Raw genomic sequence first — 8,158 nt, 5'->3', positions numbered from 1 at the left:
ATATATATATATATATATAACGTAAACGGTCAAAATAACGACACAGACTACACTAGTGTCTGTCCAATTAGTAAAGTTTTGCTCTGATGAGCACCAAAAAACAATAACAAGAACAAGATTTCCAATAATCTTTATATTCTTTGCTTTTTCGTTTGTTTGTGTTCCGTGTTCTTTTGCATAATGAGAATAGTCTTGAAATACAACCAGATGAATGTCTACTGCGTTTAAAACTTGCTTAAATGTTAGTAATGGCATTAGAGGAAAGTCAAGAGAATAAAGAGAGAGGGAGAGAGAGAGAGATGGACAGACAGATAGAGGGAGAGAGTGACGGAGAGAGATTGAGGCAGAGAGAGAGATGGGGTAAGACGATTGCATACAAGCAGAGAAAAGGTTGTTTATGTAACCAGTTGTCATCTTACAGCTAATGATTACAGATTGCATATGGAAGGAAAGAGGAAGCGATTAATTGGACAATGTAGGTGGGGGTGGGGGTGATTGGATGGATGGATGGATGGATAGATGATGGGCGAACTCAGAATGCAAACAGCAAGTAGAAATACTGCAAAACAGGTATTTCATCGCTCAAGCGATCCCGCCAGCTCCTAGCCTTTGTAAGTCGGGTAAGAAGTCAGTAGTTTTGAAGGAAAGTCAGTCGATTGCGTTGATTCCAGATACTTGGCTGGTACTTTACTTTATCGACCCTGAATGGGGGGGGGGAGCCAAAGCTGTCATCGGCAAGATTTGAGCTCACAACGTAAAGAACCTGAAGAAATGACACTAAACATTTTGTTCGACGCGCTAACAATTCTTATTTCTTTATTGCCCACAAGGGGCTAAACATAGAGGGGACAAACAAGGACAGATAAAGAGATTAAGTCGGCTACATCGACCCCAGTGCGTAACTGGTACTTAATTTATCGACCCCGAAAGGATGAAAGGCAAAGTCGACCTCGGTGGAATTTGAACTCAGAACGTAAAGATACACGAAATACTGCTAAGCATTTCGCCCGGCGTGCTAACGATTCTGCCAGTACGCCGCCTTTGGTTTCCAATCTTGGCAAGAGGAGCTTAATCGATTACATCGATCCTGTACTCAGCTGGTTCTTGGCTTTATCGAACACAGTGGGACGAAACGCAAAGCTGTCCTCGGCGGGATTTGAACTCAGAATGCAGAGTCGGAATAAATGCTGCAAACCAATTCTTTCGACGCTCTGACGATTCAGCCATCTCGCTCTCTCATAATTTAGAAAGAACGGTTTCAAGACCAGTAATTTCAAGAAAAGGGTTAAGCCGATTACATCGACGCCAGGGCATAACTTCTACTTATTTTATCGAACCCTGAAAGAATAGAAAGTAAAGTTGACCTCGGAGGAATTTGAACTCAAAATGTGAAGACAGATGAATTGCCGCTGAGCATTTTGCCCAGCATACTAACGACTCTGCCAGCTCGCCGCCTTACAGATGGGAAATGGTGGTTTCAAATTTTGGTACAAAGCCAGCAATTTCGGGAAAAGGGATGTCTTCAACTGGTACTTATTTTATTGATCCCGAAAGGATGAACGGCAAAGTCGACTTCGGCGGAATTTGAAATCAGAGCATAATGACGGATGAAATGCCGCTAAGCATTTGTCAGACGACAAATATGTTATACAGACGACAATCTCTATTCCTTTCACGTTCTTCATTCAACTTATGACAATCTGGTGGTATTTTATTAATTTATTTGTTTTAGAAATCTCTATATCTCCGTCATATTTTGTATTTTGTTGGCCTGTCTTTCTTTCTTCCTTTCTTTCTTCCTTTCTTTCTTTCTTTCTTTCTTTCTTTCTTTCTCCCCACTACCTCTCCCTTTTCATACCTTTCATAAGCATTTGTCCTAACATTCCTTTCGCTAAGCATTTGTCCGGCGTACTAACGGTTCTGCCAGCTCGTTACTTTACAAATGAGAAATAATCCTTTCTACAGCAGGCACAAGGCCTGAAATTTTGAGGAAGGGAGTAGTCGATTTCATCGACCCCCAGTACGCAACTGGTACTTAATTTATCGACTACGAAAGGATGAAAAGCAAAGTCAACTTCGGCGGAATTTGAACTCAGAACGCAGCGGGAGACGAAATACCAGTAAACATTTCGCCCGGCGTGCTAACGTTTCTGCCAGCTCGTCGCCTTTCACCGCCTTATGGTGGCACTCCGTCGGTTACGACGACGAGGTTTTCCAGTTGATCCAGAACAGCCTGCTCGTGAAATTAACGTGCAAGTGGCTGAGCACTCCACAGACACGTGTACCCTTAACGTAGTTTTCGGGAGATTCAGCTTGGAACAGAGTGTGACAAGGCTGGCCCTTTGAAATACAAGTACAACAGAAACAGGAAGAAAGAGTGAGAGAAAGTAGTGATGAAAGAGTACAGCAGGGTTCGCTACCACCCTTCTGTCAGTTTGGGAATCGAAACTGCGATCCTACGACCGCGAGTCCGCTGCCCTAACCACTGGGCCATTGCCCTGCCACACCGCCTTATAATAATTGAGAAATAATAAAGAGAATTGAGAAGATGGCTTTATGGTTGGTGTGCTACAAAACACACACACAAACAGATACATACACACATGTATATTAGCTAACTTGTGTATTTACAGGGGATGTTAGATGATGCTCATAGTTTTAGACTCATCCACCGTTCTATAAACAGATTTATTTGATTACTTCTTTAAAATGTAAACACTTGGAGAAGCTACAATATATATCATTTCAGGCTGAGTTTCTATGTGGTCAAAGCTAAAAAAAATAGCCTGTAATATATTTCGGGAGAAAACCCCTTGCATAGTAAAAAAATGATCGAACGCTACTTGTTGGACAGAAGAAATTATTTCGTCTCAGTTAGGTAGCGTTCAATCCATTTTGTTTTCTTTCTCTATACAAAGGTTTTTTTTCTTCTGCCAATATATTAAATATTAACATTTATATCTGCATCTACTGCGAGACTCACTCTTATAACGATTCACAGTTATTTGAGCTTATCTAAGCACAATAAGATTCCTCCACAGACAGGAAGAGAAAGAGAGAGAGAGAGAGAGAGAGAGAGAGAGAGAGAGAGAGAGAGAGAGAGGAGGGGAAGAAAGGAAACGATACAATTAGACAAAAGAATTCTTTCATATTCTACCACCATGATTAGCTAACTCTCCACCATGTGACCGCGCCAGTTTTCTTCATATGTTCAGCGTTCCTTTGTCTCCAACACTTGACCAAACTGTGACTGTTGCAAGCAGACGACAAATATGTTATGCAGACGACAATCTCTCTATTCCTCTCACGTTCTCCATTCAACTTATGACAAGCTGGCGGTATTTTATTAATTTATTTGTTTTAGAAATCTCAATATCTCCGTCATATTTTGTTGGCCTGTCTTTCTTTCTTTCTTTCTCTCTTCTTTTCTTTCTTTCTTTCTTTCTTTCTTTCTTTCTTTCTTTCTTTCTTTCTTTCTTTCTTTCTTTCTTTCTTTCTTTCTTTCTTTCTTTCTCCCCATTACCCCTCCCTTTTCATTCCTTTCATATTCTTTCACTTTATTTCTCATTTTCCATTTTTGTTGTTTTCTTTCAAATTATTTCCTTTTATTTATTACCCCCATCATTTTCTGTTAACCTCTCCCCCTCTCTCTATCCATCTCCCCCTCTCTCTATCCATCTCCCCTCCTTTCTATATTTCTCTTCTTCTTCATAATCTGGTCTCAGTAGTTTCCTCTCCTCTTTTTGTTATCTGTCCCATCTTTATTCCTTCTTAGTTTTTCTTTTACCCTTACTGTCAGACAAATAGCAACAGATGATTAATGACGTATATTGAATATATCGACTTTAATAAATATGAACCAGGATTTTTCTTTTGTTTTCTCTTCTGTAGTTTTTCTGTATTTACAAGTGAGAACATTTACACAGGAGAATATTAACACTTGTCTTTCCTGTATATCACATGTGGTACACTGGACATATTTCCCTGGCGTCCATGCATTATATATGATACACGTTCTCAAACAAGGGCTACATGTGCAATCATTAATCCAGTCACATTATTTTTCTTTTTCTCTCCCCATCTGTTTTTCCTCCTCATTCCTTTCTGTAGAAGGTCGTAGATTCGAAACGTGAAAGACTCGGCCATTTTTTTCTGAGCGTCAAATTAAAACACCTTGTTTGTTGTTCGCTCACCTGTCTCTGTCTTTTGTATTTTTGTATTTTTTGTACCATTTGGAACCGCGTATACAAATATATATATTCACTCCATAATTGTTTCAAATTTTGGCACAGGGCCAGTAATTTCAGGAGAGGGAATTCGATTTCATCGACCACAGGGCTCTACTGGAAGATATTTCATTGACCATGAAAGGATGAAAAGCAGAGTGGACTTTGGCGGAATTTGAGTTCAAAACAAAAAGACAGGCGAAATGCTGTTAAGCATTTTTTGCCCGGTGTGCTAACGATTTTGCCCGCGCGCTGCGGCACAAGGCCAGCAATTTCGAAGAGAGGGGGTTAAGACAATTACATCGACCCCAGTGCTCAACTGGTACGTGTTTCATCGATCCTGAAAGGGGTGAAAGATAAAGTCGACCCGCGCGGAATTTGAACTCAGAACGTAAAAACAGACGAAATACTGCTAAACGCTTTGTCCTGAATGCTAACGATTCTGGCAGCAGCTCGCTGTTTTAGCATTTTAAATATTAATAAGAAATAAATAGTAAAATATCATTGAGTTTAAAATAAAGTGAAAGATATGCGTAAAAATTGAATTATCAACATTTTACAAAAAGTATTAAAAGTCAACTGCTAAACATTTATACACATTCTGTGCAGTCATATACAGACGCATACACACTTACGTACACAAACATACACACACTCTCTCACACACATACATTCACACAAACGCAAACACACATACATGCACACTTATGCACACAATTCTCATACACTAATTGGTTGATATAAACTTTGTATTATGTTATATATTTAATTTTCAGTTTCGTTTGAATTTATATCGTTTATCAACAAAATACATAAAATTCATATTATATAAGTCGTCTCTACTGTTAGTTTCTTCTTCTTCTTCTTCTTCTTCTTCTTCTTCTTCTTCTTCTTCTTCTTCTTCTTCTTCTTCTTCTTCTTCTTCTTCTTCTTCTTCTTCTTCCTCCTCATTTTAGTTTATCCTGAAGAATAAATTTAGTAGCATCCTTAACTTTTATTATAACATTGTCCGAACGACAGTCTCCATGTTGTATCGTCTGCTTTCAATGAGTTTGCATCTTTTATCTTTCTTTTACGATCTTCTCGTGTAATGAGCTAAAGTAACTTTCTAAAACATTAATATGTCTAAGATATATTACATCTAGAGAAAAATCAGTTATTTTACTCCAAGTAAATAGAAATTCCTCCATCAAACCAGTTGAAATTTGTCATCAAATTTAAGAGTTTCTATGCAGTAGTCGATCAATACAAGCGAAATATTTCGAAGCGAAATAGGAAAATAGTTGAAGATAAGAAAACGTATGACAAGGCCAGAGAAAGCTACCAAGTTTGATAAGAAACGCCTAAAGCTAATGTTCTTTGAAACAGAATATTATAAAGAATGCAGCACTCTGAAGAATTTGTTCAAATATCAGATACGAATCTTTACTCGTCTACTGAGAGAAATGCGAAATAATCTTGATGGAAGTGCTGCAATGATGAAAAGCTAACAAGGCGAATAAAGTTATACATGTTACAAAGACAGTCCAGAGACGAAGAATTCTTCGTGGTCTGTAGAAGTGCTAGAAATAGCTACTGAATGACTCTCAAATCACAACGTACCACATCGAATAATGTGGTGCCTGTGTACTGCCCCCAGGGATAAAAAACGGCATGGTCATGATTTTGATCCTTGGTATTTAGTATTCTCCGTTGGAGCTAACCCAGCGCTAAACAAGAATAAAAACTAACGCAAGAATTCTTTAAAAGATCAATGCAAGTAACGTCTTGTAATTTGAGGAATAAAGTTTTGAAAGTTTCAGAATTAATTAGAAACAAACTCTAAGGCCTATGCATCGAGGTGTGGTTAAGGACTTCGTTTCGTAATCGTGAGATATCGAGTTCGGTCTCATAGCGCGGCTTTAGAACATATGCCTCCTACCTAGAGCCACAGGCCAACCAATAACATTCAGTGGATTCGGTAGACGAAAACTGTGCAGAAACCCATCACGCGCGCACGCACACACACGGATTCATTATTGTTTAGAAAAAGCAAAGAGTAACTCAAGAGCCAAAAGTTTGGTTATTATAATCTCGGGGTGGCCCGTGGGGCGGCCGCGTGCGATGTGTAGGGGTTTATTTTTGAGAGTTGTTGGATTGGTGTAGAGTGGAAGTAGTGTTCGTAGATTCAGGGTTTGTATCGGGAAAGAGATGTGCTATTTTAGTATTGGGGATATAATAGATTTTTTCACGGGAGCCGCTTATTTGGAGGGCCTGATTATAATAAGGGGCGTGAGTGTCAAAAAGTTTCTTCGTTAGCAGATAAGGTAGAGATTCTGATCGATATGCCTGTGACTACGCTATTAAGGGTAAGTTTAGGGTGATTGGAGAGGACATTTATATATTGTAAAGATTGGTTGGGTTTATGGAAAGGGTGATACAGATCTGTGTTTAAGTCGAGAGTAACATCTAAGAAATTGGCCACCTTAGTGTCAATTTCGAATGAAATACTCGGGCTATAGTTTTTAAAAAAATTGTGTAGTGCTTTCTTGGTTGAGATAATCCAGTTGCTGAAAGGAGTGCATCGTTCCTGTATAGTCCACCGGAGAGGTTGGAGAAGTATTATTTAGTTTGGGAGAGAAGGAATAGACTAACTGGGTCAGTTTAAAATGTGACATTGTTTTCGTTATCTACATTTCAGTGATGGAGCTTTGTATCTTTGTAAGAAATCAGCTTCTTCTTCAGAGGCAGAATTTAAATGATTAGAAACCGAAGAGAAGCATACGTACATACATACATACATACATACACACATACGCACATACATACATACATACATACATACATGCATACATACATACATACATACATACATATAGACATATAAACATGTATTTCGTTTTTGGATTTGGTTTGCAAGATTCTTTATGTGAGTTAGTGTATTGAAGCATATTTTGTTGTCTGGGGAGCGTCATCGTCTCTTAGTGCCTAATTATTTAACACATTCACCGGTTAAGTTTCCATTCATTTATTTTTTCTAATTTTTTCAAAAATTTTCGGTGTGTCTTGCAACTTTTTCGATAGTCATTGACTCTCTTCGTTATCCGAGCTGCGTTCCTTTTGTTTGTTTGTCGCATGTGAGTGGGTCAGTGTGCGTGCGCATACACATATTTATGTATGTAAATAAGCATGTATGTGTGTATGTATGTGTGTGTGCATGCATATATGCATGTATGCATTCTGCATATTTATGTGTTTGTATGTTCGTGTTTATGTCTTTGTACGTAAGTGTGTGTGTGTGTGTGTATGTTTGCATGTGTTTGTACCTCTGTCTCCTTGTGTGTGCATGTCTGAGTGTGTGTGTATGTACGGGTTTTTGTGTCTATGTACTACGTCTGTTATGTATGGATGTGTGTCTCCATGTGTGTCCTTGTGTGAAGTGAGGTGTGTGTGTGTATGGTCACGTGTATCAGTCTTCATTTGTGTATGTATGTTTGTATGTGTGAGTGTGTTAAATAATAAGGCACTAAAAGACAATGACTCTCTCCAGACACAACAATATATATATAGCATACAAACACACACACACACATACACACATTAATGTTTGTTTTTATGTTCGGTTGTAATAATAATTTCACATTAATCTGACGGGTTACTTCATACTTTTGTAGAGTACAAATTTATTATTCTTTAAGAAGAATAGTATTGACTGTGACTTTGAAGTTTCGGACTGTAAATATACATACATACATACATACATACATACGTACGTACGTACATACATACATACATACATACATACATACATACATATATATATATATATATATATATATATATATATATATGAAATGTTAAATATATATCACGTGCTTGATTTCGACATGATACAGGCGAAATCCCAGACTAGCAAGAGAGTGACTCGACCAAAATACACACACACACACACG

Source organism: Octopus bimaculoides, chromosome 4 (genome assembly GCF_001194135.2).
Source record: "Octopus bimaculoides isolate UCB-OBI-ISO-001 chromosome 4, ASM119413v2, whole genome shotgun sequence".
NCBI classification, from domain to species: domain Eukaryota; kingdom Metazoa; phylum Mollusca; class Cephalopoda; order Octopoda; family Octopodidae; genus Octopus; species Octopus bimaculoides.
Note: the sequence above shows the minus strand (reverse complement) of the source record.